A 23,514-nucleotide genomic window follows, 5' to 3' on the forward strand; every position below is an offset into this window, starting at 1 on the left:
TTTACTATTATGATCAATTCTACTGAACTAAGCTTGGGCTACCATAGCAAAATACCAAAGACGTGCCCTGCAGGTGGCTGCCTTCCCCCGTGCCCTCTCATGGAGAATAGAGAGAGAACAAGCCTTCTGGTGTCTCTCTCTTTTTTTTTTTTAAATGGAGTCTTGCTCTGTTGCCAGGCTGGAGTTCAGTGGCACAATCTCGGCTCACTGCAACCTCCGCCTCCTGGTTTCAAGCAATTCTCCTGCCTCAGCCTCCTGCATAGCTGGGACTACAGGTGCACACCACCATGTCCAGCTAATTTTTGTATTTTTAGTAGGGATGGGGTTCTACCATGTTGACCAGGATGGTCTCAATCTCTTGACCTTGTGATCCACTCACCTCAGCCTCCCAAAGTACTGGGATTACGGGCATGAGCTCTGGCTCTTCTTATAAAGGCACTAATCCCATCACAAGGGCTCCACACCTAAACCTAATTACCTAATTAGTACCTCTGGTATCTAAATACTATCACACTAGAAGTTAAAGCCCCCATGTGAATTTTGGGGTTACACAATTCAGTCCATAGCACCTGCTATGAACCACCTTGTATAAGTCTGTATATGGATATGTTTTCAACTATCTTGGGTATATGCCTGGGAGTGCAATTACTTAGTCATATGCCAATTCTATAATGAGCTTTTTGAGGAACTGCCAAATTGTGTTTCACAGTAGCTGCACCATTTTACATTTCCACAGGCAACATACGAGGATGCCATTTTCTCCACGTCCTTGCCAACACTTGTTATTGTCCATCTTTTTTTTATTGTATCAAAACCACACTGAGTGGGTGTGAAGTGATATCTTGTTCCATGGAGATTTGTAGAATAGATTATTGCCTCACCCAGATATTAAGCCCAGTACCCATTATCTATTCTTTCTGATCCTCTCCCTCCGCCCAGTCTCCACTCTCTTATCAGCTCTAGTGTGTGTTGTTTCCCTCCCTGTGTCCATGTGTTCTCATCATTGAGCTCCCAATTATAAGTGAGAACATGTGGTATTTGGTTTTCTGTTCCCGTGTTGGTTTGCTAAGGCTAATGGCTTCCAGCTCTATTCATGTTCCTGTAAAGGACGTGATCCTGTTCCTTTTTACAGCTGCATAGTATTCCATTGTGTATATTTACCACATTTTCTTCATCCAGTCTAACATTGATGGGGATTTCGGTTGATTCCATGTCTGTGCTATCGATGGTGCTGCAATGAGCACATGCCTGCATATATCTTTATAACAGAATAATTTATATTCCTTTGGGCATATACCCAGTAATGGGGTTGCTGGGTCAAATGGTATTTCTTTCTTTAGGTTTGTGGAATCACCTCACTGTCTTCCACAATGGCTGAACTAATTCAAACACCCACCAACAGTGTAAACACATTCCTTTTTCTCTACAACCTCCCCAGCATGTTATTTCTTAATCACAGCCATTCTGACTGCTGCGAGATGGTATTTCATCTATGTTTAATTAGATTATGTTTTTATTGTTGAGTTGTAAAAGTTCTTTATATATTCTAGATGAAAGTCCATTTATTAGATATATACTCTAAAAATATTTTTCTCCGGCAGGATTTTGCAGCTCTTTTCCCAGCCTCCCTTCATGAGCACATTCAGTCTCTCCTCAGCTCCTGTCTTCAAACACAGTGGTGGTTTAGCTCAGATCTCTTTCCAGCCCTGATTCCAGATCCAGTCTCCAGAAAGCCCTGGTGTGTCCAGTAGATGCGATGTTCATCTTGTACTTGAGCCTCAGTCTTTCAGTTTTCTTTTTGATGTTTTATCCATCATCTCTCAGTTTCCAGCAAAGAGCCTCGTTCAGTCACAAACTCCTGAAAGACATCTGTTAATATTGTATATAGCATTTGTGTGTGTGTGTGTGTGTGTGTGTGTGTGTGCTTTTTAAAAATTGTGAGGTTAAATCTATTGGCATTTGACTATTCTTTCTTCCTTTGATTTTATGCTTAGAAAGGTCTCTGTCAATCTAAGAGGAGAGAAGCGTGATTTTACAATTTCTTCTAATGGTTTTCTTCCTTCTTTATATTGAACTCCCAAGTCCATTTGGAATCTGTCTTCTTATTGCGCATATAGGAATTCAAGTCAAAGACCTTCTGAACTGTTTACTAATGTTCTCAGCATTCTCCAGTGCTTTTTAAATGCCATAAATTAGATATTTTAGATATTAACATATCTTTGTGTCTCTGTCAGAGTATATTTCTATTTTAATTCTATCCCATTATTTAATTTTTTTCAATCCCTGCACCAGAAGCTGGAAGCATAGCTTTTGTGTGTGTGTCTCCTTTAGCCCTTGCACAGGGCTGGTTGTGTTATGGGTGCTCAACAAATATTTGCTGGATGAATTTATGATTGAAAATTAGAACACGGGAAGGACACGGAGGGCAAGTGTTATAAGATGCTGATGAGGACAGTGTTGGAATGGCTGACAGTGACCTTGAAAAAAGAGAAACTAGTACCTGGCTCAGTGCCTGTCACATAGTAGGCACTCAATAAAACATTTAAGTTGTGAAAAGAGTACGAATGAAATTTCTCCAACTGAATTATTCCCTGTCTACTATTGCTCTAAACCACCTAAAAACTCTTAGCTAGCCCCATCCTTCACTTTTCTCTTTTTTTTATTTTTTTAAGACAGAGTCTCACTCAGTCACCCATGCTGGAGTGCAGTGGGGCTATCTCGGACACTTGTAGCCTCCGCTTCCTGAGTTCAAGTGATTCTCATGCCTCAGCCTCCTGAATAGCTGGAATTATAGGCATGCACCACTGTGCCTGGCTAATTCACCCTTCACTTTTGATGTGGACTCTGCCCTGTCTGCCTGACAACAAACAGCACTTCTCAGAAACTCAGATCTTTGCTGATCTGGCAACCAGGTAACAACTGCTCAGACTACTTGAGGAAATGGAAGTCACAATGATAAATGATGATAACCTTTGTGAGTCTAGAGTCTCAAAGCTTTCTCCCTGACAGCTGGCCTGTCATTTAAGACCCACTATACACTGGCTGTCAAAGCATTGTAGAGTAAAAGGAATATTGACTTAAATTCTGAAACTATGAGTTTCTGTTTCTAAAATGTTTCAGCTCTGTGCCTGTTGGCAAGTGACTTAACTCCTCTGAGTCACAATTTCTTCATCTATAAAATAGAGATAATAACATCAACCCCAAGGGATGTTACAACAGTTAAATGAGGTAACTCAGATAAAAGAGTTCTTTAATGGCCGGGCGAGGTGGCTCACGCCTGTAATCCCAGCACTTTGGGAGGCCGAGGCGGGTGGATCACGAGGTCAAGAGATCGAGACCATCCTGGTCAACATGGTGAAACCCCGTCTCTACTAAAAATGCAAAAACTCAGCTGGGCACGGTGGTGCGTGCCTGTAGTCTCAGCTACTCAGGAGGCTGAGGCAGGAGAATTGCCTGAACCCAGGAGGTGGAGGTTGCGGTGAGCCGAGATCGCACCATTGCCCTCCAGTCTGGGTAACAAGAGCGAAACTCCGTCTCAAAAAAAAAAAAAAAAAAGAGTTCTTTAATGAGAAAGGACTGCATTGGTAAGATTATAACCACCCCCATATTACTTTATCTTGCTTCCAACGTGTAACCCTGCTCCAGACGGCATAGAATCTTCATGACTGGAGGCTTTTCTTTCCCTCTCTCTTCCTGCAGGTCTTTCTGCCTATTGAGATTCTACCCATTCTTGAAGGCTCAGCCTCAGCCCATCCTTATTCCCGAATACTTCTTTCCACTTCTGCCCACACACATTTTCATTCATTGGAACTGACTTTATTGTAACATGTCATCCCACCTACAAATCCCCAGTTCTACCCTCCTTATTTTGTAGGAGGTGAACACCTTCAAGAGAACCTTCAACTCTGTAAGCAGTGACCAAATCACACTCTTCTTCTTCTTCTTGTTTTTTGAGATGGAGTTTCACTCCTGTTGCCCAGGCTGGAGTGCAATGGCGCAATCTCAGCTCACTGCAATCTCTGCCTCCTGAGTTCAAACAATTCTCCTGCCTCAGCCTCCTGAGTAGCTGGGATTACAAGTATGTGCCACCACGCCCAGCTAATTTTGTATTTTTAATAGAGACCTAGTTTCTCCATGTTGGTCAGGCGGGTCTCGAACTTCCGACCTCAGGTGATCTGCCCACTTCACCTCCCAAAGTGCTGGGATTGAGTACAGGTATGAGCCACTGTGCCCAGCCTCTCTTCTTCTTTTATTATTATTATTACTTTTAAAGATGGGGTCCCACCATGTTACCCAGGCAGGTCTTAAAGTCCTGGTCTCAAGCAATCCTCCCATCCCAGCTTTTCATCTCCAGGGCTGGTTTTCTGCTAAAACCACCTTGCTTGGAAGCTGGGGAGGTCTCCTGTTTGGGCTTGTGTCAAGTCCGGAACAATGCAGCTTGCAGACGTCCACTGGTTCCAGTCAAAAAGAAGCCTTTGAGCAGCAAGCAATGCAAAAGCCGTCCTGCCTCCCTGCATCATTTCCATTTGCTTTTTACACTGACATTCCTGACTGTGGAGCCTCTGTCTTATAGAAAATGACAAGGAAGGCTGGATTTGGTTCAAGATGAATTCTAGGTCCCCAAAAGTGGGTGGATTGCTAAGAACTTATTCTACAGGAGACTATATGTATTGGAGCAAATCTAACCTTTCACTCCCCACATTAAACTGGGCCTGAAAAACACCCTACTGCCTCACACCATTGATGCTGTCAGAGGTTTTGCCTATGATTTTCCAAGCAGCAGGTTTGGGGTCAGCATAGCAAAGGCTATCTGATCAAATGATGGGCTCTTTTCCTCTAAAAGACAGTAGCAAAGAAGGAAAAGTCAGCATGCCCAGAAGAATTCACAAGGCTCAGGCAGCAGCCTGGTGACCACTGTTGGAAATGTGCAGGCCTCTCATCTACCATGGGCGTGGAAAAGAGAGCAGATGGTGGGACTTAGTCTTTATTATTTAAAAAAATGAATTATTAATGATCATGGCACTGCAACCTCCGACTCCTGGGTTCAAGTGATTCTCCTACCTCAGCCTCCCGAGTAGCTGGAACTACAGGTGTGCACCACCATGCCCAACTAATTTTTGTATTTTTAGTAGAGACAGGGTTTCACCATGTTGGTCAGGATGATCTCTGTCTTTGACCTCTGCCCACCTTGGCCTCTTAAAGTGCTGGGATTACAGGTGGTTAGCCACTGTACCTGGCCATTATTTATTTGCTTTATAAATATAACATATTATTTATTTTATAAATATATACATGATTTATTTATTTTATAAATATATACATTATTCATTTATTTTATAAATGTATAAATACATAAACAAGTTATTTATTTATAAATATATAATATATGCATTATTTACAAATACGTAACTATGTAAATTATTTGTAATTATATAAACAATTTATTATATAAATATATGTTGTACAGATATATAAATATTTGTGTGCATGTATATATATGTATATACATATATATACACACATAAATTCTATTGGTTCCGTTTCTTTAGAGAATTCTGGCTAATGCACCTCCCATGCAGTGGTTTTTCCTCTGTGATGAGTTCAGCTCATTAGATATTGTTCCAAGTCCAAATTACCTTTAAGGACCGAGGGAAGAGGATTTTGGAGGCTCACCTCTGCTTTGAGTGGCCATTGAGCGGATCCTGCCCTTGAGAGGGTCTTCCCAGGCCCGTGACAAAATCTAGCAGATGGGAATGGTATTTCAGGACCTCCAAGGATTCTCAGGGAGAAGCTATGGATTCTGCAAGCCACAGGACTTTAGTCTGTTTCTGCCTGACACCAGAAAAGACAAAGCAAAGCAATGTGCTAAGCCGATTTGCAGATGGTTGGTTACACAGCGGGTCAATGTGGTGTTTGTCCTGGAATCTTTAGGAAGGGCCAGTCATCTGGATGTTAGACCCTCTGGCTTCCCTGGAAGGCCTTGTGGATGAGTTTAACTCTGAACCCAGATGCTCCGTCACCTAACCTCCCCATGCACATTGTGTTGTTACTTTTCTGATCTTAGTCGCTACATCTTTGGTTCTAAAACCAGATTCAAGAGACCAGGTCAGTGGTACCATCTCCCTCTTACAGAGACCCAGTACCGTGGCTGGCAAAATTCTCAGCTCAACAAATGAGCGTCATATGTTATTATCGTGATTGTTGTTATGTGGGTGAAAGGGGGAAGAGTCGGAACTACCAAGGGTTTAGCCCCAGACTCAAAAGCTCAACCTGGAGAAGTATAGAAGGAAATCACTCATTTATTTATTCCAGAAATACTTAGCAAAAATCTATTATGTGCTAATAACTGTGCTGAATTAGAAGTCACACAAACCTGGCTGTTTCCTCTCAGAGCCTGCAGTATGGGAGAAATAGAAATTATTCAAACAATAAGCAAATTATATGCATCTGTAGGAAGTCATAGGACCAGGCCGGGCATGGTGGTGGCTCACGTCTGTAATCCCAGCTAGTTGTGGGGGCCAAGGCACAAAGATTGCTTGAGCCTAGGAGTTTCAGGCTGTAGTGAGCTATGATCATACCACTGCACTCTAGCCTGGGCAACAGAGCAAGACTCTGTCTCTTAAAAAAAAAAGATAGGACAAAAAAAGCCTAGGCCCATGGGAGCACAAAGAAGAGAAACTTCTCTGATCCAGATTATATTTTAAGTTAATAGAACTTTGTCCCAACAGATAATGAGGCCCAGTGGGACCGCATACAGATTTGCTTTCATTCATTTATGACTTGGAGGCTTTTCCATGTCAGCTTTTTTAGGATAGAACCATGTCTACCATTTCTCCTTTTGCATCAACCCCAGTACTTAGCACATAATATTGGTCGTCAGTTCGTATTTGTTAAATAAAATGAATGGATTACGTGCCTTACATCGAGGTGAAATTTATATAACATAAAACTCATCATTTTTAAGTGCACAATTCCATCGTATTTAGTAATTTCACAATATTGTGCACTCATCACCCCATCTCATATCAAGACATTTTCAACACCCTGAAAGGAAACTCCATCTTCATGAGCAGTCATGCCCCAGCCCCCAGCAACCACTAATATACTTTCTGTCTCTATGGATTCTATCTTGATCACTTTATGTAGAGAATCAAAACATGGGTGACCTTTTCTGTCGGGATTCTTTCTCTTAGAATATTTTTGAGGTTTAGCCGTGTCCTGGCATATATCAGTACTTTATTCTTTTTTACGGTGAATGCATTACTCTTAATAATAGCATGGTAGTTTATCCTGTGGATGGAAGCTAATTTAATTATCCACCTCTCATTTATAGGCATTTAACTGTCATTTTTGCTCACATGTTTAATGGTTCATTGAATAATTTTTGTGCATATATGCAAAGAATTTTATGAGCTTGTAAGTCTAGTTTGTGTTAAATATTGGTGGCATTTATGTAATTAATAAGCAACAAACTTAAATAGCATTTTATCATTACTATTTTTATGTAATTAATGAACAAAAATGACATGTATTTATGGCATACCACATGGTATGCCTTTATAAAAAATGCCTTTTTATAAAGGAGTCTTGGGGTCTTCCCTGTTGCCCAGGCTAAGGTGCAGTGGCAGCATCATAGCTCACTGTAGCCTCAAATTGCTGGGCTTGAGCAATCCTCCCACCTCAGCCTCCGAATAGCTGGAACTACAGGCATAAGCCACCACGCCAAGCTCAACTTGATGTTTTGAAATACACATTCCTTGTGCAATGGCTAAATCAAGCTAATTAACATATATGCATTACCTTACATATTATTATCTATTTGTGGTGAGAGCACATAAAACCTGCTCTTAGCAATTTTCAAGTATATATTACATGATTATTAACTACAGTCATCCTGTCGTACAATAGATTTATTGAATTTATTCCTCATGTAAAAATGACGTTTGTATCCTTCAGTCAACACCACCCCAAATCCTCACTCCCTTACCACCACCTCCAGCCCCCAGTAACCACCATTCTACTCTCTGCTTCTACGAGTTCAACTTTTTTAGATTCCACATATTAATGAGGTCATGTAGTATTTATCTTTCTGTGCCTGGCTTATGTTACTTAGTATATTGTCTCGTGTTAATCTCTATTGTCACAAATGACGGAATTTTCTTCTTGTTAAAGTCTGAATAGTATTCATATCTTATATTTATGTATACCTAGCTCACATTTTCTTTATCCATTCATCCATTGATGGAACTTAACATTGAATCTATGCCTTGAGTATCGGGAATAATGCTTCAATAAACATGGGGAGTGTATGAATCTCTGTGACGCACTGATTTTACTTACTTGGATATGCACCCAGTAGTAAGATTGCTAGATCATAAGGTAGTCCTAGTTTTAATTTTTTTAGAAAACTCTATGCCATTTTCCATAATGTCTGTAATAAATTTATATTTTCACCAAGCCTGTGCCAGGGTTTACTCTTTTCCACATCCTCACCAACACCAGTTATCTTTCACCTTTTTGGTAGTAACCATCCTAAGAGGTATGAGGTGAAATTTCATCATGATTTTAATTTGCATTTCCCGGATGGTTAGTGCTGGTCAGCATTTTTTGTTTCATATACCTGCTGTCCATTTGTATGTCTTCTTTCAAGAAATGTCTATTTAGGTTTTTTGCCCACTTTTAAATTTATTTATTTGTTTTCTTGCTATTGAATTGTTTGACTTCCCTATATATTTTGGATATTAACTCCTTATCAGATGTATGGTTTTCAAATATTTTCTCCCATTCCACAGGTTATCTTTTCACTTTGTTGATTGTTTCCTTTGCTGTGCAGAAGCATTTTAGTTTGATGCAGTTCAGTTTGCCTGTTTTTGCTATTGTTCCTGTGCTTTTTAGGGTCACGTCCAAAAAAAATCGTTGTCTAGATAAATTTCATGGAGGTTTTTTCCCTGTTTTCTTCTAGTAGTTTTATATTTTCAGGCTCTTATATTTAAGTCTTTAATTCATTTTGAGTTGGGTTTTTTTTTAATGAAGTGAGATAAGGATCTAATTTCATTATTTTACTTATAAGTATCTAGCTTTTCCAACACAGTTCATTGAAGAGACTCTCAATTCCCAATTGTGTGCTCTGTGAATTTTGTCAAAATTCAATTGATGGTATATGTGTGGATTTGTTTCTGTGTTCTCTTGTGTTTCATTGGCCTAAGTGTCTGTTTTTGTGCCAGCATCATGCTGTTTTGATTACTATACCTTTGTAGTATATTTTTAAATCAGGTAATGTAATGCCTCCAGCTTTGTCCTTTTCCCTACAGATTGCTTTGGCTATCCAGGGTCTTTTATGGATCCATATAAATTTTAAGACTGTTTTATCTAGTTCTTTGGAAAATATCCTTGACACTTTTTAAGTACTTTTTTTTGTAGAGACAGGGTCTCACTATGTTGCCTCGGCTGTTCTCAAAGTCCTGGCCTTAAGCAATCCTCTTGCCTTGTCTCCCAAAGTGCTGCAATTACTTGTGTGAACCACTGCTCTTGGCCATTGGAATGTCCCTAGGAATTGCATTGAGTCTGTAGATGATTTGATTAGTATGAACATTTTAGCAGCATTCTTCTAATACATGCATATAGAATATCCATTAATTTATTTGTGTCTTCTTCAAGTTCTTTCATCAATGTCCTATAGTTTTCAGTATACAGGTCTTTCACCTCCATGATTGAATTTATTCAAAAGTACTTTATTTTTTTTTTAAGAGTTTACTGTTAGGGTATAGAAACACTACTGATTTTTGTATGTTACTTTTGTATCCTATAACTTGACTAAATTCATTTATTACTCCTAACAGTTTTTGATGAGATTGTTTAGATTTTTTATAGATAAGATTATGTCATGAGCAAATAGAGACAAATTCATTCCTTCCTTTCCAATTTGGATGTCTTTTATTTCTTTTTCTTGCCTAATTGTTCTGGCTAGGACTTCCAGTACTACATTAAATAGAATTTGTGAGAATGAACATCTTTGTCTTGTTCCTGATCTTAGAGAAAAAGCCTTCAACTTTTCATACTCATTAGCTATGAGCCTGTCATTATATGGCCTTTATTGTATTTAGGTATATTTCCTCCATACTTAATGTTTTGATTTTATTATTAAAGGACATGATATTTTCTCAACGCTTTGTTGCATCTATTGAGATAATTATTTTCGTCCATCTTTCTGTTAAGATTCTATATTGCATTTATTGATTTGTGTATGTTGAACCATCCTTGCATTCCAGAGATAAATCCCATTGGATCATGGCAAATGATTCCTTTAATCTGCTACTGAATTCGGTGTGCTAATGTTTTGTTGAGTATTATTGCATCTATGTTCATTAAACATATTGGCCTGTAATTTTCTTTTTCTTCTAGTATTCTTGTCTGGCTTTACTATCAGGGTGATGCTGGCATTGAAAAGTGAGTTTGGAAGTGTTCCCTCCTAATTGGGGGAGAGTTTGAGAAGGATTGGTATTAGTTGTTCCTTAAATGTTTGGTTGAATTCAGCATTGAGACCATCAGGTTCCAGGCTTTTCTTTGATGAGAGGCTTGATTACTGATTCAGTCTCCTTATTCATTAATGATCTATCCAAAGTTTGTATTTCTTCATTATTCAGTCTTGGTAAGTTGTATGTGTCTAGGAATTTATCAGTTTCTTCTAAGTTATCCAATTAGTCAGTGTATAATTATTCATGGTAGTCTCTTATGATCCTTTGAATTTCTGTAGTATCTATTATAATGACTCATCTTTCATATCTGATTCTGAGTCTTCTCTGTTTTTATCTTAGGCTATCTAAAGTTGGATTCATTGTATTCATCTTTTCAGAAAAGTAACTCTTAGTTTTGTTGTCTTTTCTATTGTTCTTCTAGTCTCCTTTTCACTTATTTCTGTTCTGATCTTTAGGCTTTGAAGCCTAACATGTAATTCTATCACAGAGAAAGTTCTATGGCACTTAAGAAGAATGTGTATTCTGCAGTTGTTGGATAGAATGCTCTGTGTATATCTATTATACAAGGTCATTTGATCTAATGTGTAGTTAAAGTCCATTATTTCCTTGTTGATTTTCTGTCTGGATGATCTTTTTATGGGGTATTAAAGTCCTTACTATTACTCCATTACAGTCTATTTCTCCCTTCTGTTCTATTACACATTAGGTGCCCTCGATGTTGGGTGCATACATATTTACAGTTTTCATATCCTCTTACTGAATTAATCCTTTTATCATTATGTAATAACCTTCTTTGTCTATTTTTACAGCTTTTGACTTGAAACCTCTTTTATCTGATATAAGTACATCCATCCTTGCTCTCTTAATTTTCATTTTAATGGAATATATTTTTCCATCTCTTCACTTTTAATCTGTGTGTGTCTTTAAAGGTGATGTGAGCTTCTTAAAGACAGGATGCAGTTGGATCCTGTCTCTTAATCCATTCAGCCACTTTATATCTCTTGAGTGAAGGATTTAATTCATTTACATTTTAGGTGGTAATTGATAGGTAAGGACTTATTAACACCATTTTGTTCATTATTTTCTGGTTGTTTTGTAGTTGTTTTGCTCTTTTCTTCTTCACTTGTTGTCTTCCTTTGTGATTTTCTTTACTGCTATGCTTTGATTCCTTATCTTTTTTTTTTTTTTAGATGGAGTCTCACTCTGTCACCCAGGCTGGAGTGCAATGGTGCAATCTCAGCTCACTGCAAGCTCTGCCTCCTGGGTTCAGGTGGTTCTCCTGCTTCAGCTTCATGAGTAGCCGGGATTACAGGCATACACCACCAGCCTGAATAATATTTGTATTTTTGGTAGAGATGGGATTTCACCATGTTGGCCAGGATGGTCTCAAACTTCTGACCTCAAGTGATCTGCCTTCCTTGGGCTCCCAAAGTGCTGAAATTACAGGCATGAGCCACCACACCCGGACTGGTTTCTTTTCTTTTTTTTGTGTGTCTACTATAGATTTTTGCTTTGTGGATACCATAATTGACTTACATAAAACATCTTATAGCTGTATCAGACTATTTTAAGCTGATATCAACTTAACTTTGATCACATTTAAAAACTATACTTTTACCTTCCCACACATATTTTGTGTTTACAGTGTCACAATTTACGTCTTTTTATACTGTGTATCCATTGATAAATTATTGTAGCTATCGTTTGTTTTTTGTTATTGTTGTTTTGTTTTTTTTGAGACAGAGTTTCGCTCTTGTCACCCAGGCTGGAGTGCAATGGCGCGATCTCGGCTCACCGCAACCTCTGCCTCCTGGGTTCAGGCAATTCTCCTGCCTCAGCCTCCCGGATAGCTGGGATTACAGGCACATGCCACCATGCCCAGCTAATTTTTTGTATTTTTAGTGGAGACGGGGTTTCACCATGTTGGCCAGGATGGGCTCGATCCCTTGACTTAGTGATCCACCCGCCTCAGCCTCCCAAAGTGCTGGGATTACAGGAGCTTCATTATTTTTACGTTTTGTCTTTCAACCTTCATACTAAAGATATAAGTGATTTACATACCACCATTACAGTATTAAAGTTTGCTGATTTTCGCTATATAGTTATATTTACCAGCGAGTTTTATATTTGTTTGTCCTTTCATGTTAGTAATTAGTGTCCTTTTCTTTCAGCTAAGTAACTCCCTTTAGCATTTTTTTGTAAGGCAGTTCTGGTGGTGATCAAGCCCCACAGCTTTTGATTGCCTGGGAAATTCCTTATCTCTGTCATTTCTGAAGGACAGACTTACTGGCATTCTTGGTTGGCAGTATGGTTTTTTTTTCTATCAGTACTTTAAATATATCATCTCACTCTCTCCTGGTCTGAAAGGTTTCTGCTGAAAAATCTACTGAAAGTCTTAGGCAGTTTCCCTTGTATGTGAAGAATCATTTTCCTCTTGCCACTTTCAAAATTCTCTTTGTCTTTGACTTGTGATCATTTGATTACATTGTATTCTAGTGCAGATCTCTTTACGCTTAATCTATCTGAGGCATGAATCTGGATGTTCATTTCCCTCTTCAGACTTGGGTATTCTTTGGTCATTATTTCTCGAAGTAAACTATCTTCCCTTTTCTCTTTCTCTGTCCTCTCTGGCAAACCTATAGTACATATATTGGTTTGAATGATGGTGTCTCATAATTCTCGTAGGCATTCTTTGCCCTTTTTTATGCTTTTTTCTTTTTGTTTTCTTAACCGGATGATTTTAAATTTAAATTGTCTTTGAGCTCACTGATTCTTCTGCTTGATCCAGTCTGCTGTTGAAGTTCTCTACCAAATTTTTAGTTCAGGCCTTATATTCACTAAGCAGACTTTCCGTTGGGTTCTTTTCATTTTCCCGTCCCTTTGTTCGTTTCGTCTGTGTATCGTTTTCCTGGTTTTATTCAGTTGCTCCTCTGTAGTTGTCCTATTGTTTTCCTCGTTTTATTTAGTTGTCTATCTTGTAACTCACTGAATCTCTTTAAGATGATTGTTTTGAATTATTCATTTGGGCTTGATGTTTGAATCTATAGGGGCTGGCCTTACACTGGGGCAGACCTAAAGCCTGAGTCTATGGGAGCCTGCCTGGAGGCTAGGGGGCAGTTGCTGGCCCGAAAGCTATGTCCACAAGGGTTGGTGTAGATCCTGGGGTTGTAGGTGCTGGCTTGGCTCTGGCATGGACCTGGAGACTGGGTCCTATGGGGGCCAGTTTAATGCTGGGTTGGGCCTGGACCCTGGGCCAGCCTGGAGTAGATGTCTTCAGGTGTCAACCTGGTGCTGGTATGGGCCATGAGTCTGAGTCTTTGGGTGCTGACCTGGAGTCTGGTGCTATGAGAGCTGGCCTGGTGCTGGGAGTGATCCATAGCCTAAGTATTTGGGGCCAGACTGATGTTGGGGTGTGTCTGGAGACTGAATAGGTAACTACTCCAGAGCCAGGGGTCTTAGGGACTGGCCTAGTATTGAGGTCTAAAGGCTCAGTCTATGGGTGCTGGCTTGAAATCTAGGGCTTCAGTGGCCGGTCTGGCAGTGGGACAAGCCTGGAGACTAGGTCTGTGGGGCCCATGTAGAACCTGGGGCCAGCATGATGGTAGATTGAGCCTGGAGCCTGAGGCTGTGGGAGCTAACCTAGGGCTGGGGTAATCCTGGAGGCTGAGTCTGCAGGGCAAACCTGGAGCCTGGGGCTGCAGGGAACTGCCGGGCATGGGGTTGTACTGGAATGAACCAGTGTCAGGGTCCAAGGCAAAGTCTTGCCCTCACTTTACTCTCCTAACCCTGAAAGGATGGATTTCTCTCTCCATGTTGTGCTGCCAGAGCTCGAAGTGAGGGTGATACGAGTGATGTTAAACTGTCTTCTTACCCTCTGCCGTGTTTTTTCTTATTTCTGCATAATATCCAGGGCTGTAGTCTCTTACCTGGTTTCCTGAGCTCTTGTGAAGTTATTTTCATATACGATGGTTGTTCAAATTAATGCTTCTAGAAGGGTATAAGAGCTGGAAAGTCATTCTGCCATCTCGCTGATGTCACCAGTTGAATTAACTTTTTATTAACCAAAGTGACTCATTTTCAACCGGTCATTTCATCAACATTGCTGAACTGGGAGCCTCATATAGACACAAACAAAACACCCTGGGAAGGGAAAAGTGACAATGAGAAAGGCGAATGAATCCAGTGGAGATTCTAATATGCCTTTCTTCCTAGCCACAGGGGAAGGCACTTACATCTTCCCAAACATAGTTACATTCCTGGTGTTTAATGAATACAACTTTAATTCATGCTATGCAATTGAAATCTGCTAAAACTCAAGACATGGGGGAGGTTTCCCTGTACTTGCTGATCTGGTATGTAAAAATCAAGCTTTAAATGTCTGGAGATCATTGATTTGGTTGTTTACTTGGGAAAGTCCAGTGGGGCATCCCTGCAAGCAATTGCCTAATGTATCTTAACACGTTAAGTTAAGCAAATCTGAAAAGAATTCCCCCAGTGCGGAATGCCAGCTGGTGGACCCAGGGGCATAGCAAGGCTTTCAGAGTTCTGGCATCCAAACAGACCAAGAGTTTTCAGTCTTGGGCGGGTGCAAGGATCACTAGGGAGATTATTAAAAACACAGATGCCCACGCCAATTTGCTCACTCTGACTCTAACAAGGGGCCAAAGAATCTATATTTAAGGAAAAAAAAAAAAGTTGCCCAAGTAATTCTGATCCACATCAAAGCCTGAAGAGCACTAGACCCAATCATTGAGAAGGTGTATATTGTTCCGCTCCTGCAACAGAAGAGATTTTCCTAAATGGCCTCTCTACTCACACTGAGGAATGGTAGAAGGACCCACTCCAAAACTCACTGCTGCAGTGCTGTACACATGATACTGAAGCTGCTGCTTTGTCCTTTCTGGGAAGCCCCATGTCAAAGAGAAAGTTTTAAACTCACTGGTCTAGCAAATTTTGGTTCATCCTGAAGAATTAATATACTTTCACACATGAACCACTGCCCCCGGCCTTGTGTAAACTTCTATAGGTATTTCCTTTGTGGTTACCATGAGGCTTACATAAAATACTTTATAATTATAAGGCTGTTTTGAGCTGATAACAACTTCAATCATATACAAAAACTCTACAGTTTTAATTATCTCTCACCACACTGTGTTATTGATGTCACAATTAACATCTATTTATACTGTGTATTCATACACATATATTAAAGTATAGTTATTTTAATTCTTTTATCTTTTCACTTTTATGCTAGAATGAAATGGGATTTAACCACCACCATTTTAGTATTATATAGTAATATAGTAGTCCATATATATTTGTATATGCACTTACCTTTATCAATGAGTTTCATATTTTCTTATGCTATTGTGTTACATTTAACAATAAAGATGTATAGAGTATTTTCTTATAATTAAAAAATCTTTTTGTTCCAAAATATATATATATATATATGTACTTTCAGGGAGGAAGAAGAGGAACAATGAGTATTTGTAATAATAAATTGTATTTTTCATTTCCTTTTGGTGGCCAGGACTCTCTCCTCAATTTTAGTTTTAATACCTATCCTTTTGCCTGATGGAATTATATGAAATTCTTGGATTTCAACTAGATGTGTCCCTCTATTATTTCTAAATTTTCTACATATATGTCATATGCCAGAATTTGACACTATTTTCCTATTTATAAGAATGATGATATTCTTGGAAGCCTTCTCAAAGCCTTTTTGTAGAATGATAGAATGAGGCACGGCCAGTGTGAGAGAGAGAGTATATATGTGTGTGTTTGCTTATCTACCTATTTATATTTCCTTTTAAAATATTTATTTATTTATTGCCTTTTGAAGATGACAATAAAAAATATTTATTTTTTTTAAAGACAGGGTCTTGCTGTGTTGCCCAGGCTGGACTCAAATTCCTGGACTCAAGCAATCCTCCCACCTTGGCCTCCCAAAGTGCTGAGATGACAGGTATGAACCACTGTGCTTCGCCATATTTCTTGAATCCTGACTGTCTTGTGCCGTCCATAGCACCCTGGTGTCTCCCTCTATTCCTTAATCCTATTAGCATTCTCCCTAAAGCAAGTGCTAAGAATGTTGTTAAATGGAAGGGTGGTGCCACTGATGAAAAACTGCCGTTATTAAAATGACCGGTTATGAGAGCTTTGCCATCAAGCAAGGCTAGATAGCATTTCCTCCAAGGGCCCTCCCATTTCCCTATCTTTGCCTCCACCTCTGGGATTTGACTAGCCCAACAAGTGTCGCTTCCTTTCTCAGCCAGTTTGCTGAGTCCCAGTCCTCTGAACTTGGCCAAGTGCCTGAGAATCGTTGCGTAAGCCGTAGACCAGAACGTATGGATGAAACAGGATAAATCCCTCTCTGCCCCTGAGAAACAGCTTCTAGTTTACATGCTGGTGGCTGTAGCTTAGCCATGTCATCTTCAAAAGGCAAGGATAAGATGGCTTTAAAAGAGGAAGAGATTTGTTTTACCACTCACACCTTTAATCTGCTCTGGCAGAATTGGCTCTTAGTGAGCCAGTCTAAAACAGGGACTCACATCTCAAGACTTTCAGCTAAGACCCTGGAGAGGTGATTATACAAGCCTGCCGTGGTGTGGACTGCTAATGGCTTTTGCACACTGCACAGATCACAGGATGCCCGCAGAACCCAGATACCCACAAAAGTCCTCCTCTGTCTGCTCTGCTAAACTGAGTCCTCTGGAACACATCGCATTCATATAGAGAAAGCTAGAAATAATAAGACAGCAATTATTTCTGTTTCCTGACCCAGAAACACTGTGTTTAAAACGGAACCACGTCCATCTTTAGTTTCAGAAATGAATCAACAGTTCAATACCTGTTTGCTTCCTATTGGTATCTCTCTGGCCCTAGCTGTTCTTTCTCTCATTTTGATGAATAAATTATTTTCCCAGGAAACAAATGGGATCAGATGGGTTAAGTGGTCCACGGTGCTAAAGGCAGCAAGCTGTGAACAGAAAGAACAGGGAGGCCACCACACTAATGAGAAATAACAAATTCATGTGGGTTATTTGTGCATTTACATAGCACGTGTGCATTGATTCATCTCTGCGGGGGAAAGATATTCTCCCCTTTGGCAACAAAGACATACAAGGGTCAAAGGACAAGCCTAGACATTTATACTAGCAGGTAATGGATCAGGGCTCCTTCCACATGCCACCATCCTTTTATAAAGTTTTAATTTTAGATTCATGGGGTACACATGCAGGTTTATTACATGGGTATATTGTGTGATGCTGAGGTTTGGGCTTCCATGGAACCTGTTACCCAATAGTGAACACAGTACCTAATAGGCAGTTTTTCAACCCTTGCTTCTCACCCTCCCTCCTTTTTGGAGCCCTCAGTTTCTGTTGTTCCTATCTTTATGTCCAAGAATACCCAGTGTTTAGCTCCTAATTATAAATGAGAACATGCAGTATTTGGTTTTTAGTTTCTGTGTTAATTCACTTAAGATAATGGCCTCCAGCTGCATCCATGTTGCTGCAAAGGATATGATTTTGCTCTTTTTTATGGTTGCATAGTATTCCATGGTGTTTATATGAGACATTGACCACCACCAGCAGAAGTCTCACCTGCAGACCCTGACTGAATGACAGATGAGTGAATGTACTCTCACACCACTGCAGTGATACAAGTGGGCTAGAGATGGCCGTTGGCTGCTTTCAGAGTGTGAAATGCAACAAATCACTCCAGACTCCCTCTCCATTGTTACATTTATTCAGTATGAATTTTACAACAGAGGTTCTAACTAAACGCACTTGTGGATAATTAACATGGTTAAAAGAGTGGTTATATGAATGATAAAAGCGTTAGGTTCCAGGCCCACAGTAAATTACCTGTTAACAGGTAATTCCCCTTTGATCTCGCCTTGAGAGGCCCATCCAGCACAAAGTTTACATGAGTAAACAGTTGGGGTAGAGACAAAGGGATGTGGGGTAAACAGACTTCCCTGGGAAAGCCTCTTATCATCTCTATCTTTTCCTATGCTAATGTAATGAAACGACTGCCTTCAGCCTGTCCCAATAAAACCTTTTGGCCTTCCAAAAGGTTTGGGACTGTAATCTATAACTTTCCCTAATATTTTCCATAATATTTTGCCAGCCACCCTGAGTAAATCTCAACATGCATGTACCACATCTTCATTATGCAGTCCACCATTGATGGGCACCTAGGTTGATGCCATGCCTTTGCCATTGTGAATAGTGCTGTGAGGAACATGTGAGTGCAGGTGTCTTTTTGGTAGAACAATTTAATTTTGCAGTGGGGTGGGGGCAGTAGACACCCAGTAATGGGATTGCTGGGTCAAAAGGTAATTCCATTTTCAGTTCTTTGAGAAATCTCCAAACTACTCTCCACAGAGGCCGAACTAATTTACAATCCTATCCATAGTGTATGAGTGTTTCCTTTTCTCTGCAGCCCTGCCAACTTCAGTTACTTTGAAACTTTTTAATGATAGCCATCCTGACTGGCATGAGATGGTGTTGATTTTGCAAGCCGAGACTCTTACATCCTGCCATATTCTTTTGTACCCAGCTTGTTGCCAGGTGATGAGTTGACTGGCCAAAGGGTAAACTGAGGGTTGAAATGATGTGCATGCAATGGGCCGGTTCAAAACCCAGTGAAGACCATCTATCCCAGCCCAGCATCTTCCGAAACACAGAAGCCATCATGTTCCCCACTCCCTGCTAAATTTTTTTTCAGCTCAACTAGTTTTGCCAGATACATATAAAGAGTTATCATTTTAAAATAATCTGGGTGCTTTTTTTCTTTAATTCAATAGTGTGTTTGTTTTTGCCTGTAAATGATTTGACTTCATAGCGTATAAAATAAATGAAAAATCTCAGCATCATTCTCATGTTAGACGCTGTTATCCAGAAATATCTATTTTGGTGCCTGCAATTTTGTTTTTCTATCTCTTATTTGGAGAAGATGAAAGCTGCAAAGCTGTTTATCTCCTCTAAATTAACCATGTGACAACTCTGAGATATTAATAACCACTCCCCACAGCACTAATGATTATGTCTGAGAGGGGTCAAGTGGCGATCACCATTGAGGGAGAGTAGCCAAGATAAAAATGCAAGCAGCCAGGCACGGTGGCTCACGCCTGTAATCCCAGCACTTTGGGAGGCCAAGGCAGGCAGATCATGAGGTCAGGAGTTCAAGACCAGCCTGGCCAGCATGGTGAAACCCTGTCTCTACATAAAGTACAAAAAAATTAGCCGGGCATTGCATGCATGTTTGTAGTCCAAGCTAGTAGGGAGACTGAGGCAGGAGAATTGCTTGAACCCAGCAGGTGGAGGTTGCAGTGAATCGAGCTCACGCCACTGTACTCCAGCCTTTTGGGAGGCCAAGGGAGTGAGACTGTCTCCAAAAAAAAAAAAAAAAGCAAGCAACGCAGCAGAAATGCTGCCCATATGTCTTTATGGACAAACGGGACAGGGAACAGAGTTACCCAAATGCCAAGCCACCACTTTGCAGGGGCCAGAGGGCTCATGATGCCTTCTTGCCCAAGGGCATCAGCATAGATCCCCTCCAGCTCGACTGAGTCAAGTCCTCATGGCTGATGGTACCCCAGGCAAACTCCTGGACTTGTTGGTCCCAGCCCTTGACTGTGCCCTGTTCCTTTCTCTGCTGATCAACTCCTATCCTGTAGTACAGGGATCTGACTTCTCAGAGCTGTGGATGCTACTGCCGCTCAGAACTTAGGGGATGCTGTCACTCTGTCCCAAGTCTCAAACATGGAAGGTGACCCTTTTCACCACACAGCAGATGCTTCTATTTCTCAGACGGGCAAACCGGAGTCTTCAGTTGCCTCAAACTCTTGCATTTCTTCACCACCTCCTAGAGTTTCCTTTAATATCACTACAGTAAGGTCTTAAGCAAGCTTGTCTAACCCGCAGCCCACAGGCCACGGGCAGCCCAGGATGGCTCTGAATGCGGCCTAACACAAATTTGTAAACTTTCTTAAAACATGAGACCCAGGCGCGGTGGCTCAAGCCTGTAATCCCAGCACTTTGGGAGGCTGAGGCGGTGGATCACAAGGTCAAGAGATTGAGACCATCCTGGTCAACATGGTGAAACCCTGTGTCTACTAAAAATACAAAAAAAAATTAGCTGGGCACGGTGGCGCCTGTAATCCCGGCTACTCAGGAGGCTGAGGCAGGAGAATTGCCTGAACCCAGGAGGCGGAGGTTGCGGTGAGCTGAGATTATGCCATTGCACTCCAGCCTGGGTAACAAGAGCGAAATTCCGTCTCAAAAAAAAAAATAAATAAATAAAGAGAATCTGCCTCAAAAAGTAATTATTACAATGAGGGCTTTTTTTGCGTTTCTTATTTTTTGTTTTTGAGCTCATCAGCTTTCGTCAGTGTTAGGGTATTTTATGTGTGGCCCAACACAATTATTCTTTGAACGTGGCTCAGGGAAGCTGAAAGATTTGGACACCCCTGGTCTAAAGTGTGAAGCTCTCCTACCTCTCTTGAGAGTGAGCCAAGTTAAGGCTAACTACAAGATATATATGTTGAGAGAGAGGAGCACACTGAGGTATCAGACAACCTGGGTTTTCATCGTGGCTCCCTCTCTACCCCAAACATGGAGAAGTCCCTTATTACTTGGAGAAGTCTCCATTTTCTCATCTATAAACCGTGAATTATTATAGATCATATACAGCTATTAAACATACCGTGAATTATATATACCTTCAAAAAGCTGTTGTGGCATTTGGTGAAGGGAAGCTATGACCTTGCTGAGCAAAAAAAAAAAAATTATTGTAACAATCACAGTGATGAGAGAGTTCAAGTTTTCTGGGAAATGGAAACCTTTCTAAAGTGTCTGGATTTGTAGAAATCTCCCCAGAAAGGAAACAAGAGAAGATTCTGCAACAGGGAGAACTTCTCTGCAGAGGAGCCAGACCTCCTAACAAAGACTGAAGAATCCCAGATGCTGTAGAGGTTCTTGAGTCCCTGTGAGGCATTAGTAGCCCCCAGAATCATCTCTTCATCCTCCTGCAATGCTCAGGATGCAGACATTAACAAATGCCTTCTGGGTTGAAATATAAAATACTTGAAACGTCAGACTGGGCTCATCAGAGAAGTAGCAATTGAAACACCTGCTGTTTCTGTAATGGACAGTGGTTTGCAAAGGACAGCATCCATGTACTCTGATCGTAAAGCACTATGCAACCACAGAGAGCTGCATTCAATTTGCAGTGCTAAAGCTTCTGTTTAGGCAATGAAAGGCTCTCCTTGGGAGTTAATAAAATCATAATGACCAGACATCAGAGTTCCTGAATTTCCTTTAGCAGTTGGGGCACTTTCTCTCTGAGGAAGACTATGATGTCATTTAAGTCCATCCTCTCATGGCCATTCCCAGTGACGTGATCATTAGGATTCTTTTTGGGCTGCCTAGCACCTGACCCCTCTTAATATGTTCTGGAGAAATAGCTCCCCTCGCATATAGAAGCCAAAAGTGCAAGCTACTAATTTTCTCAGATTCCCTTGCAGCTAGGCGTGGATGCATGACCTGGCTCAGCCGATCATGAGTTCCTGCCTGGACTCCAAGTAGTAAGTAAGAGATGTGAAGAAGCAGGAACCACATGGGGTCATTTTTGCAGCTGGTATGGAAGCTGAATTTCCAGTCCCAATTCCTGAGTCACAGGCATCATGCAGTGGCAGCTGTGTCTCCGTGGAGCCATTTTACAGTGGGTGTCATTCCTGCTTGCATACCTTCTGTGTGTGGTTCTCAGATACTTCCAGAGCTTCTGTGCGCCCCTCGCTATGTAGCTGGTGCTCCTCTTCTATTTGGCATGTACTTTTTTTCTTCCTTCTTTCCTTTCTTTGTTTCTTTTTCTTTCTTTCTTCCTCTTTCTTTGTTCTTTTCTTTCTTCCTTTCTTCCTTTCTCTCTTTTTGTTAGAGACAGAATCTCAATCTGTTGCCCAGGCTGGAATGCAGTGGCACAACCTCTGCTCACTGCAACCTCCACCTCCCAGGTTCAAGCAATTCTCCATCCTCAGCCTCCCAAGTAGCTGGGATTACAATGTGTGCCACCACACCTGGGTAATTTTTGTATTTGTGGTAGAGATGGGGCTTCTCCATGTTGCCCAGGCTGGTCTCAAATGATCCACCTGCCTCAGCCTCTCAAAGTGCCGGGATTACAGGCGTGAATCACGGAGCCTGGCCAGCAAGTACATTTTTCTTCACCTGCCTCGCTCCTACTCATTATTTTATATTGGGCTGAAACATTACCTCCTCTAAGAAGTCTTTCTTGATATATCCTTCCTTCCAACAGACTATTTTGACATTTTGACACCAGGAACTACTCTATGATTTGAATGCTTTTGTCCCCTACAAAAATTCATGTTGAAACTTAATTGCCATTGCTACAGTATTGAGAGGCGTGGTCTTTGAAAGGGGATCAAATCCTGAGGACAGAGACTAGTTGCCCTTAGGCATGGGATTAGGTGCCCTTATGAAAGGGCTTGCCAGTGAGCTCACCCCATTTTGCCTTTCTGCTTTCCACCACATAGGGACACAGTCTTCCTCCCCTCTGGCAGGTTCAGTGTTCAGTGCCGCATCTCGGAAGCAGAGGGCAGCCCTCACCAAACACCAAAAGCAGAGGGCAGCCCTCACCAAACACCAAAAGCAGAGGGCAGCCCTCACCAGACGCCAAAAGCAGAGGGCAGCCCTCACCAGACGCCAAAAGCAGAGGGCAGCCCTCACCAGACGCCAAAAGCAGAGGGCAGCCCTCACCAGACGCCAAAAGCAGAGGGCAGCCCTCACCAGACGCCAAAAGCAGAGGGAAGCCCTCACCAGACGCCAAAAGCAGAGGGAAGCCCTCACCAGACGCCAAAAGCAGAGGGCAGCCCTCACCAGACACCAAAAGCAGAGGGCAGCCCTCACCAGACAACACCAAACCTGCTGGCATCTTGATCTTGGACTTTCCAGCCTCCAGAAGTGTGAGAAAATAAATTTCTTTATAAATTACCCAGTCTCTGTATTCCATTATA

General features: G+C 41.1%; 1 long non-coding RNA gene across 2 annotated transcripts in view; it reads left to right on the forward strand.

Moving 5' to 3' along the window:
* The first annotated feature begins 1,213 nt into the window (after nt 1-1,213).
* The window catches only part of LOC118149159 (uncharacterized), an 89,612-nt gene continuing 67,311 nt past the window's right edge, over nt 1,214-23,514 (forward strand). For both annotated transcript variants that reach the window (XR_008477596.2, XR_008477597.2), the window contains exons 1-2: nt 1,214-2,912; nt 16,353-16,443. This is a non-coding gene — a long non-coding RNA (uncharacterized LOC118149159). The remainder of the gene's footprint in view (nt 2,913-16,352; nt 16,444-23,514) is intronic.

This window comes from Callithrix jacchus, chromosome 2 (assembly GCF_049354715.1).
Source record: "Callithrix jacchus isolate 240 chromosome 2, calJac240_pri, whole genome shotgun sequence".
NCBI classification, from domain to species: Eukaryota; Metazoa; Chordata; class Mammalia; order Primates; family Cebidae; genus Callithrix; species Callithrix jacchus.